Source organism: Acomys russatus, chromosome 17 (assembly GCF_903995435.1).
Source record: "Acomys russatus chromosome 17, mAcoRus1.1, whole genome shotgun sequence".
Lineage (NCBI taxonomy): Eukaryota > Metazoa > Chordata > Mammalia > Rodentia > Muridae > Acomys > Acomys russatus.
The window spans coordinates 22,493,948-22,505,842 of NC_067153.1; the positions used below are offsets into that span (position 1 = coordinate 22,493,948).

The 11,895-nt window shown below is 37.7% G+C and overlaps 1 pseudogene; it reads right to left on the reverse strand.

Annotated features, from left to right (window-relative positions):
• Window positions 1-311: 311 nt before the first annotated feature.
• Window positions 312-637, reverse strand: LOC127201841 (60S ribosomal protein L36a-like; annotated as a pseudogene).
• Between the last annotated feature and the right edge of the window lie 11,258 nt (window positions 638-11,895).

The following is an 11,895-nucleotide window of genomic DNA, read 5'->3' on the forward strand; positions in this document are numbered from 1 at the left end:
GTGATGGTTTTAGTCACATGTGAACACATATCAGTTGACTACTAGTATTTGCATATAATTGCTAACATGCATAAATTATGCTATTATCATAAATAATTATGCTCACCATATTCAATGTGCATATGTATGTATCGCCCACATTTATATAGCATATAAAACAATTTCAGTATTCACATAGAATATGTGTAAGGGATATGCTTTCTTTTTTTAAATTTTTTTGAATGCTTTCTTTATTCCTTCCCAGAAGACCAACTGCAATGAAATGAAGTGATTCAAAGCTCATGACTTATTGTCTTCATAACAACCTCACCTTAGAACTGAATCACTTGGCCCTTTTTCTTCTTATTGCCTCCAAGTTCAAAATGCTTGCATCTCTTAATAACCAGCATTCTCTTAGATTTGCAGATGGATCCAACGCACTCCAGTATCAGCACAATCTTCTTTGTAGTTTTAGCCTTTTTGTAGAAAATAGGCTTAATCTGACCACCACAGCAACTTGTTTCCTGTCATAACGTCACTTTCCCTGAGCATATAAAGAATCCTTGCCCTTCTTGTACCGTGTCACTTTGTGGGGTAGGTGCTTGCCACATTTCTTGCAAAATGTCCGGCGGGTCTTAGGAACATTCACCATGTTGGCAGGAGCATTATTGACTCAGAAAGCTCTTTTTTTACTTTTAATTTATTATAATTACTCAGGTTACATCCCAATTGTTATTCCCTTGCTTGTATTTTCCAGTACTCACCATCCACCCTTTTCTACCCTATTTCTCTCCTCAAGATGGATATGCTTTCTATATGCATATGTATGTATATAAAGCTAACTTAAGCTACTGAGATTCTGCTATGCATTTATTATTAATTTAGCCTTCATTTTTTAAAATGTACACTGTGAAGGGCAAACAAATAAATAAGAAAATGTAGTACTACTCAATTTTGTGACATGATAGGACTGAGTTTACCTGCTCTAGGGACATAGATTTGAATATCCAGAAAGAATCTGTAATGAGAAGTAAATAGGCAAGAATTAGATGTTGAAAAGAGTCTGGACAAGGTAAATTTAGAGTATGTCTGATAGACTAGTAGGGACAAAGGCAATAGGAAACAAAGCACAGGGTACCACTTATGAAAAGCAAAGAAACAAATGCCAGAAGCTAGGGTCTCACTGAAACATGTAGGAGAGATAGTGTGACTGGGTACATTGGGGCTGAGTCAGGGTTTCTCAGAAGTGTTGACTTTGACATGAAGGCAACCAGGACCAAGAGTTAATAATGTCGTGTTGCTCTAGAAAGTCAGGGCAAGACCGGAAGGAAAATGCCATTCCTCTCTGATCCATAATAACTTTGAAATAAATATCTCTGTCAGGTTCAAAGTAAAGGTAGAGTATGTATCTGTTGAATGATGGGTGAATAAATGAACAAACCACTTAGGAACATGTAGCACTATGCAGATTAGAAATGGGTTTAAGTAAATGCATGAAATTAGATCTGCGTTGATGAGGGTAGGTTTGAAAATTTACCTAAGCCAATGACTGATTGCATGTATGAGTGTAGTGGTGGCTTCCAGTTTTGTGGGTTGCTCTGTGTGTGTGTTTGTGTGTCTATATCTATATCTATCTATCTATATCTATCTATCTATCTATATATATATAATCTAAATCTTCCATGTTATATACATATACATATACATATATGTGTGTGTCTTTGTGTGTGTGTGTGTGTGTGTGTGTGTGTGTGTGTGGATATACAGACCTACACATACATACACACAGATACACACACACACACACACACACACACACACACACACACACACACATATATGTCAAACTCCATGTTTCTGGGACTCTGTCAAGGGTTCTTCATGAGATAATTTATTTTAAAAATAAAAATTTGAAACTTAAGGAATATCACTCTCAGAGGAGGAAAAGAAGGCACCTCAGAGTTAATAATTTATTCTATGCCACACTTCAAGTGTCCTTTTGAGGCAGGAGTTAAAGTAAAACTCTCTCACATTAGATTCTATGCTATACTGGACATGAGTTTTTTATCTGATATTATAAAGTACAGAAACACAATGTGTGTTGGAAGAAAGAAAATTAGTTCAAAATTAGGCCTATGAAATTCAAGCTATTGGTGGAGTACCACAACAGGGATACAAAGAAGGCTGGTAGGTATTTGTAATGAAATTAATGAAGAAAAGGCAAAACTTCCACAATAAAAACCACAGAAAGACTCAGTTCACTGAGATCAGTGTAAAACGGGTATACATGTGACTAAAGGTGAAGGTTGACTATCCAAATACATACAATTAAACATTATTCCTTGTCACAGAAGAAAGTGTCATTTTTCTCTATGATACCCCCAGCTCGTTGTGCACTTATTTCCTGTTGAGAGAAGGCTCTAAAATCAATAGCAGAGCTATGGACAAAGCCTTCCATGTGCTTTGTTCTCTATATAAGTTTGTTGTCAACTATGCTATAGTGACTTTGTGATCTTCATTTCTCTGGGTATCCTTGATCATTTTAAATGATTTTTGTCAAAATGAAATATATTTTGTATAATTAACATATAAGAATAAATTATTTTGTGAAATATCTAGATTGAAGTAATGCCATTACTTAATGAAAGGTTAGAAAAGGTGTATGAGCCAAATAAATGCTATTTCAGTCAAGTTTTTCAATGTCAGAACTACTCATAGCTTAGCTAAAGTAGAATTGACCCCTATTTGAGTACTTTAAGTTCTTTAGTACTTTCTGTATCTATAGTGAAAGACTAGGTCAATAATAGAAACGATTTTTTTTTAAGGTTTAGTTTTATTTTTAGCTGTGTGTGTGTGTGCGCGTGTGCATGCATGCATGTGCGAGTGTGTGTGTATGCATGTGTGCTATGTGTGTGGATGCCTGAAACCCAGACATGAGATCCATTGGACCTGAGTTACAGGTGGTTATGGCCTACATGGCATAGGTGCTAGGACTCAAACTGAGTTCCTCAGGAAGAAAACACGTGTTCTTAATGACTGAGCCATCTCCCCAGCTCCATAAAGATATATTTTACTGAGATATTTGTAAGTAATCTAATAAATTAATAAAAAGCATATAAGACTCATAGAGTATTCTCAGCAAGTATTCATAGTATCCCCCCATATGCAATGCAGTTTATGCAGCCCTCCACCTGTATAAAAGTGCCGTATTATCAAAATGATTCTACAAATGCATTGTACAAACTCAAATCTGACCCTTACCTTCTCACAGTGACAGTAATAAGGCAGTGTTCCAATTAGAAAACACTTTAAAATCAGGAACTAAGTTTAGTTTGTTCTTTACTGACTTCAGGTAACTCAAGGAGAAAAGCCAGTGCCCTCTGTTAAATGAAAGCTCATGATGTTTACAGAAAGCAGGCTACTTTACACTTTTGTGTAAAACAAACTACTTTCCATTGCTAAGCACTTTCTCTGTCTTGGGAACTTGAAATTGCTTTTGTGGATCCAAGGTCATGAAGTTAAAAGAAGGTTGCACATGGTCAGGTGTGGTAGTGTATGTCTTTAATTTCAGCAGTTGGGAAGCAGAGGCAAGAAAATCTCTGTGAGTTTGAGACCAGCATGATCAAAAAGCAAGCCCAGGATAGCCAGGACTTTTTTACACAGAGAAACCCTGTCTCATCCCTAACCCCCAAAGAGGCTTCTCCAGGTCGCAGCAACACTGTGTTTGATCCGCTTCTTGTGGTCCTTCCCTTGCCCAGTGTACTTTCTCCCACTCTTCAGTAGTAGTCTCAGTCCAAGCCAGACCACATGGCTCTAACTACAAAGTTTCCCAATGGTCACAGCATGTTCTTTATGCATGCTGCTGAAGGCGAACCATTGCCTTGCAGCTGCCCTTTTCCCTGTGGGCTTATCTATGGAGTTCTTGGGAGGTGAAGGACACTGTTATTGTACATGTAGTTGCCAATTCACTACTCCTTGGTGACTATGATTTCTCCTCTTGGGGCCAAGGATGACGACCATTGCTTAAGAACATCCCAGGGGTTATTTCAGGCAACCTATGAAGATGATATCCTGTTTTTAATTCTTCCCTTCTCTCAAGTTCAACAACTGCTAATTAATTGATATCTCTTATTGTTTTCAACTTTCTTATTAAAAGTCCTTTTACTGAAACTCTAATGTGTGCTGGGCTTTGTGCTATACACTGGACATGTGAAGAAAAATAAGATGTTTCTTTCTTGTAGATTCAGCCATAAAAACATATAAATATAGCATGCTACATGCAAGCCAATGATTGAGCAAGGTGGAGAGGACATGGAACCAGTCAGAAGAGGAATCAGCAAATTATAATAACAAGGTTTAGAGAATTATTTTGCGAAACCAGATACCAGAAAGCTAGCTTTTAAAAAATAAAAGAAAGCACTATGCATTTAACTCCCTTCTATATGTTGGAATTTTGTCTACCTTGGGCTTTATATGTTTTATGAATGCTATCACAACCTCTGTATGTTCAAATTACATCTGTTTTGCGGTGTGTAGAACATATTGTAGTCATCTTACATATCTTACATACATTACATATCTGGCTCTTATATACATTCCACCCCTTCTTCTGTAATGATCTCTAACCTTGGTTTTATATACATACATATATATATATATGTATATATATATATATATACATGAATACCTTTAGGACTTAAAAGTTTTGTATTATTTGCATCTTGGCCAGTTACGGGCTCCATGTTCATCATCTACTATAAATAGAAGCTTCCTAGTAGTGCTGCAAGAGACAAAATGACTGACAATATAATGATAAATTATTAAGAGTCAGTTTAATATCATATCCATTTAGAGGCATAGGAGTAGTAATTTTTTTCCCTAGGGCCTATGCCATTGGCCTCTTAATGGTGCCACTCCGTATACACTATATGAAACTGGAAATTCTCAAAAATTTAATAAAAACAAATAAACAACAAAAACCCTAGACTGCATTTTAAAGTCAGATTGAATAAGAGACACCAAAATGAGGTCTATCTGGAAGTGATGTGATCTACATTAGCAGGGCATGTTCTGAAAATTGAGAGGTTTCTTATAGTTGGACCAGAAGCTGGGAGACAGATAGAGCAGGAAGTAAGCTAAACAAATAAGCAGCAGATGAGCCAAAGAGAGTTCTTTGCAACCTGGTGAAGAGTTAAGAGTTTCTCTTGTCTTCTGGCATGAGTGCCAACAAAGGATTTTCATCAAGGCAGCTATACAGTCAATACCCAATTAATTCACACTAATCAGATGGAATTGTGACATAGTTTTGTTCTTGATGGTCAATCTGCTGAGTTTGGAGATTTATGATGTAATGGGGATGATTCCAGACATACAGGTAGAAGGTCAAGCAGTTACATGAGGACCTAGGGGCTTAGATTAATGTAAATTCAATGAGATGGATAAAAGTGTATGAAAAGTGTCAATGAAAAACTGAAAAGAAATATATCCAGATGCCAGTTATTATAGAGGAGTAAGTTAATAAAACAAAATAAAACAGGATGTGGTGATAGCCACTTTTAACGAGATGAGAAAGATTCCAGGCTTCAAGAGGGAGAAGAAATCAGGGAATTGGGGATGGATGCAGAGATTCAGAAATCATCAGCATAGTAGTAGTAAGACACTGTTAAAGTTCAGGTATGGACTTTATTCTACAGAGTGAGAAAATAGCTAGGCAGAGGATGGGGACATTTAAGGGTAAAGAAAAGAAGTGACCCAGATACAGTTTCTTAGGGGGTGTAAGCAAAACTAGGAGAGGAAGTTTCAGTAAGGCAAGGGGAAATCATCATTTTAGAGAGTTAAAAATCATCAGAGCAGTGGGGGGTCAGATAAGAAGTGAGAGGGGCCAGCTGGCTGTTCCAGTTACTGGTTCACTGGAGACTCTGAAAGAACAGTCTCTGAGGAAGGATGAGGCCTAAAGCCAAATAGCAGAAGGTTGGAGGGGAAAGGAGAGTTGAGCAAGGGGAGAGAAAAGAGGCCACTACTAGTTTAAGGAGCTGGTTATAAGGCAAGTACCTGATGTTCTTGAAGGCTGCAAGGCTCCACAATGGCTTAACTATGGTTATACATCAAGGAACCAGGCTCACAAAAATTCATCTCTGGTCTTGGGCTTTATTTTACTGACTTCACATTGTATGTATGCACTTAAGCAAAGCCAGAAAAAGTGGTACATACCTGTAATCCTAGCCACCCAAGAGGTATGACGTTCATTTAATCTCAATAGTTCAAGGCAATTTATAAATGGTTGTAAAGAACTGTGAAGGGTCTGAGGTTTCAATCTGCGGGTGAGCTAGCAAGTTACACTGTTATTGTTTCACAAGCAATGGCAGAAGATAAAGAAAAGGCTTTCAAGTGGAGAAATAAACCCATTGATCACAGAATATATATGGTGACCAGACGAGCATCATTTTCTCAAGTGGATTCCCATAACCTCACTTCCTAGAGTGTGATACAAATAAGGCCAGGTATTAGAGGAGAAATATTATAGTAACCACACTAACGATGGAGAACAAGATTTGCTCTGCTCAGAAGAGAAAAACTATCTCTGGCTTGAAAAGATGTTTGCTGTGCAAATATTGGAAATCCAGTACAGGACAAAGTGGGACACATCCTCCAGTTTACAAGGCATAGAAAAATGAAGGGTCCTCGTAACCTTGTAACGCTGTCTTCTGATAGCATAGATTACAGTTTGCCTGGCCAATATTAATTTTTTTTCTAATAACAAAACTGCAATGTCATCCTACAAATGTACTGACTTAAAGTTTACACAATAACTATGATTCGTAGAAGGCTTCTTGAAAGCAGAGCTGAGCAGCAAAAAGATGAACGAGCTTGACAGGATCCTGGCTTTCCAATGACAGTGTGTCACTACTACAGTAGCTATGAACTGCTTACCTGCTTACCTCTGGATTTCATGTATCTGGTTATATGCAAATATATGACTGGGCATATGTGTTTATGACATTGTATTTGGTCTTGTTAGTAGAAACTATACATAAACACTATTAACAATAGAATGTAGTTTCTAGTAAGATAAAGAGGGGCTTCAAAGACTGGAATTATAATATTGAGTTTGCCATTAACTTACTTCACTACTTTGTGCATGTCCACATAGGGGAGGGGAATAATGGGAAAATGGGGGGGGGGGAGGAATGGAAGGATACAAGGGATGGGATAAACATTGAAATGTAACAAGAATAAATTAATAAAAAAAAAGAAAAAAAAAGTTTAGGGGTCTTTAGTTCATAAATGTTTCTTTCATTTATATAGATACGTGTATTTGCATGTATTTTTGAGACAAAGTCTTACTATATAGTTCAGGCTGGCCTTGAACTCACAATCTTCATCCTTCAACTTCCAGAGTGCTTGGATTGCAAGTATGAAATAACACTTGTAGCTATTTTACATTTAAATATTCATTTGATCTGTGTATTATGTTTCTTTGAATGAGGTTCTCATCTGAGAAATAATTGAGAGAAAAAAAAAATAGACACTAGCTTAGTTTGTGCCCTCTCCTCCAACAATACCTGATGTATGCACTGTGGGGATGCCTTGACACAAGGTTATCACTTTTCCTGGGTTTCCAGACACCTTTAAGGTTGGTAGGCAGTACACCTTCACAGCGTAGCAAATATCTTGTCTCTCATAACTTCTATATTTCTGGTGTTTATCAGAGAGCCTCACATGCAGCACATCCTGAGGGAAAAATACCAATGGAAGGAGTGAACAGATGACCTCAGTTTAGGAACCAGGAGACAGGAACAAGGGAGAGGCGCAGTATGGTGTGCCCCACTTTGATCGTATCTGATGACTTCTTCCTCCACTGCCTTGAAGAAAGTGGCAGGGAAAACTCCATATAAAACAAATCCTTGATGACCTAAAGTGCAAGAAGTAAGAATGATAAGAAACAATTTGAATTTAATGGCTTCATATTATTATTATTTTTCTTTGTTAAAGAACAGTGAGCCATTTGTTCATTGGAAACAGGACTGTCAGTTTAAATTATGCCCCTGTTGAAATGAATTGATATTGGATAATGAGGTCTCACTGAATAGCTACATATAATTTTGTCACTGAGCTAAAAAATTCCAATTGCTCTAACCTTTTCTTGTAAATTCTATTTTCTGGGCTCTTAATCACCCTTTCTTTTCTTGTGTGAGATTGAATAAAAATGCAACATCTATCGTGGGATGACCTTTACAGGAACATCTTTTCTGTGTTCACCTTTCTATACATCATGCCATTGGTGACTCTTGCATCATTTAGTCTTTGGTAAGGCTAGGTAATTCTCTAATTCCTTAATATATGAATTGTCTACAATTTTATTTTTATCTGTAAGTCAATAAGGACAGCACAAATATTACCAATCATATAACCAAACAGTACATTATTAGGTGGAATTTTCTTATTTTAAATCTGAACATATTTCCATTAATAAGTCATGTTATCCATTCACCTACCTAGAATTTACTGGTATTATATCTGTAACAGTTCTAAGTAAAACACTTTTATAGTAATGAAAGGAAGCCCAGAAGAACTCATAGTCAACACTTTTAAAATACCAGAAATTATAATAGACAGAAATTGACACAAAAATAAATGGATAGGATACTAAAAGGATACAAAAATTGTCCAAGTCCATTTGGATTATGGTATCTTGGAGGATAAATAGACAAGATGAGAAGATATGGTTGTACCACCACTGCATGTTAGCATTTACAATAAAAGGACTTCATGGTTGGATAAGATCATTTGTCTATGCTGTGCCATGCTAAAGGGCAATAATTAATGTTTCAGTCTTTTCCTATACCAAGTACTGTGTTAGGTGCTGTAGCTACAACACAGTATCAGATAAATATGGCTGGGACTTCCTGTCCCAAGGAGGAGTCAAACAGTTGAGCTGATAATCAAAATTAATATGATCTATTTTTGTCTCAGTGTAGTCTCACTTCGTTTCTATTGGTCTATTTTAATCATTAATTATGAATGTCACTCTCCAAAGAGCCCAGTTTAAAGGATAAAAATTAAATGTTAATCCTTGTTATGGTATGATGTGGCAGTTGTTAAATAAATAGAGGCTATATAGGGTCCAATGTGAGCTTAGGGGAACACCAAGAACAAGCTTCCAACCCAGCTGATAAACCAGTACACTGACATCACAGCTGAGTTATTCCTAGATTTTTCCAATTGAAAATGAGGTAAATGTCATTCCAGATTTAAGTTTAATTATATATATGTATATGTATATTACACTTTGTTTATTTTGTGAATGTATGACAGGGTGGAAGAGGATTCCAAAGCGCTGCATGGAGGTCAGAGGGCAACCTGTGGGAATTTGCCATTTCTTTCCACTTAAACTTCCCACTCAATGTGGGCTTGGAGATTAAGTTAATGTCTTCAGAATTGGAGGCAGACATGTTTACCCACTGAGCCATATTTCCTGTCCACTCCGTGAGTGTTTCGATAGCTTGATGCAAGCAAATGTTGATAAGTAAGTTTCACTGGGGTGGAAATAAAGATGCCAAATGGGAAATCTAGTTGTGTCCAGGAGGAATCAGTTTCTTCCTGTGTAATTAAGGAAGATACACAATCAATAGTTGCTGCTTTTGGAGAGGAAATAATGTCAATTGATTTTCAAGATGAAATAGGTCTAGATACTAGCTAGACTTCTGGAAGTGTGTGGGCTGAAGTGATTTCTAAAGGCATGCAAGTGAAAATCTGACTCAGAATTCCTTCCAAAATCCTGAGTTAGCCAAGCAAATATGTTTGTGCATGTGTAGAAACAAAGGAATGTCCATACAATGAGTAAATGTGTTTTTCCTCATAAAGCAAATTTAAATATTCTTGAGGAAGTAAAACAAACATGTGAATTTCAAAAAGAAAAATGTAATTGGAAATCAATCAAATCAGCCATCACAATACATGGGGTGAAAAAGAGAATCTCCTGTGTTTTTGTGGTTGGGAGCAGGTTTCCATCAGCCCAATATCCCATAAAACTAAAGAAGAAGGGTTTGAGAATACATCTGTTGTTACTTATTCATTACTCTCAACACTCAGGAAAAGAAGGAAGAATGATGGGCTCTGGGAAGGTGATGAACATAACACCTAAATGGCTATGATGAGAAGACAGACGAAATATAATAGATAAGTATAAAGATAGAGATAGAGCTATATAGATATAGTTCTCGCATCTCAACACGATTGGTAGTGTTTGATGTATAGCACTTTCCTGATTCCAGAGTAATTAACACCCACAAAAACTTCAACCCAAAACTCACCATGTCTACAGATGTGCAGGAATAAAGTTAAATCAGAGACTGAGAGAATCTCCACCCAATGCCTAGTCCAACCCAAAACTCATCCCATGAAAGAAAGCCAACCACTGACACTATTAACAATACTCTGTTACGTACGCAGACAGTAAGCCTAGCGGAGTTGTCCTCTGTGAGTCTCTGCCCAACAGCAGTTCAAACAGATGCTGAGACTCACAGCCAAACATTGGGTGAAGCATAGGGAGTCTAGTGGAAAACTGGGGTGGAGGGAGAAGGAGAAAAGGACCTAGAGGTCCACAAGAAGACAAATAGAGCCAACAATCCAGGGCCCAGAGGGGCTTGTGGAGTCTAAAGCACCAAGCAAGGACCATGAATGGACTGGACATAGATGCAGTCAATGGAGAGATCAGGCTTCATGTGAGTCCTTTAGTATGTGGAGCAGGTGCTACCTCTGACATGCACTCTGTTGCTTGCTTATCACTTCCCCCTGGTGGGACTGTCTTGCCAGGCCACAGGGGAAGAAAATGAGCCCAGTCCTGATGTGACTTAATGAGCTCGGATGGGTGGGTCGGGTGGCTCCCCTTTTCCAAGGAATAGGGAAGGTGGGACTGGGAGGAGAGGAGGGACAGGGGCTATGACCAGGATATAAAGAGAACAAATTAATTAATTACAAAAAGGAAATCAATCTAGGAATTTTGTTTGGGAAGGTGTCACTAGCAGAAAGATCCAAACTGTGGGAGGGAGATTCTGAATAGTTCAGTTTGGATGTGGGCCACCCCTTCAAAACTGGTAAAGGTGCCTTGAGTAACAACAAAAGGGATGATTTTCCCAAGCAGAAGTCATATTTTAAAACCACATGACATTAAAAACTATTTTAGAGTGTCTTAGTTCTTACCCCTGTAGTTTTAATGCTTTTGCCCTGGATACTAATTTCTCAATGCTTCCATAGAAAAATATCATAATTTGTGTGGTTTAACAAAACCAAGGTTTATTTTTCATAGTTCTGAACACTTGACATCTAAGATAAAGATACTGTTTCTTCCAAAACTCTCAGTGAATAATATATTTCCTTGCCTTTTCCTAGACAGTGGTGACGCCTGGCAATGGTTGGAGTCCCTTGATTGCTAGCTGTATCTCTCCATATTGCTTCCATCTTTACATGGGCTTCTATTCTCTGCAGGTCTTTGTGTGCTCTCTTGTTACAAAGGCTCCCTATAAGAAGATTCCAGATCATATTCTTGTCCAATATAACCTCTTCTTTTCAGTTAACCTACAGGGTAACAGATTTTCTCCTGGCACCTTATATGTCATTTATGTTAGTCCACCCCTTTCTCTCCTCTCCCCGATCAACATTCTTTTCCTCACTTGTACCACTCACACCTCTCTATTTCTCTTTGCACTTCCATGTCAAATACTTTCTAGTACCTTTCTTCTATGCTTTTCATGACAATCCCTTTTCAGCTTTCATGGCTTGTTTTCATTTTCATGACCATTGCTCCTGAGAGAGAGAGAGAGAGAGAGAGAGAGAGAGAGAGAGAGAGAGAGAGAGAGAGAGAGAGAGAGAGAGAGATCAGAAGAAACAAGGACCCACATGTGAGAGAGTATTTCA